This window comes from Ranitomeya imitator, chromosome 10, assembly GCF_032444005.1.
Source record: "Ranitomeya imitator isolate aRanImi1 chromosome 10, aRanImi1.pri, whole genome shotgun sequence".
Classification (NCBI taxonomy): Eukaryota; Metazoa; Chordata; class Amphibia; order Anura; family Dendrobatidae; genus Ranitomeya; species Ranitomeya imitator.
In genome coordinates, this window is record NC_091291.1 from 37,645,697 (window position 1) to 37,646,040 (window position 344).

A 344-nucleotide genomic window follows, 5' to 3' on the forward strand; every position below is an offset into this window, starting at 1 on the left:
TCATTAGCAAATAAACAGATGTATCATTTCTAAATATGTTTGTCCAAAGAACAGACAATGATTGCAACCTCTTGCGAATCCATTGTAAGGACCTTTTGCGTCAGACTCTTGAAAATAGCAAGTGCTGAGGACCTCCTTGCATTGAACTAGGATATATACTTTGCATTGTTGTATGGCTCTCTCGAGCCCATTATTGTCCTTATAAAAGACACAGTGATAAACAAGTCTCCCAGACCCCAGCTTACTTCTTGTAACTCCCTAGTATAGGAACCCCGAGCCCGGCTCCGTGTGTTTGTCAAGCCTTCGTAGCAGCCGAGGAAGAAGTTCTGGAATTTAAATGTGAG

The 344-nt window shown here is 42.2% G+C and overlaps 1 long non-coding RNA gene across 1 annotated transcript in view; it reads left to right on the forward strand.

Annotated features, from left to right (window-relative positions):
• Positions 1–252: 252 nt before the first annotated feature.
• Positions 253–344, forward strand: part of LOC138651693 (uncharacterized) — a 10,840-nt gene continuing 10,748 nt past the window's right edge. The window contains exon 1 of the long non-coding RNA XR_011315517.1: positions 253–339. This is a non-coding gene — a long non-coding RNA (uncharacterized lncRNA). The remainder of the gene's footprint in view (positions 340–344) is intronic.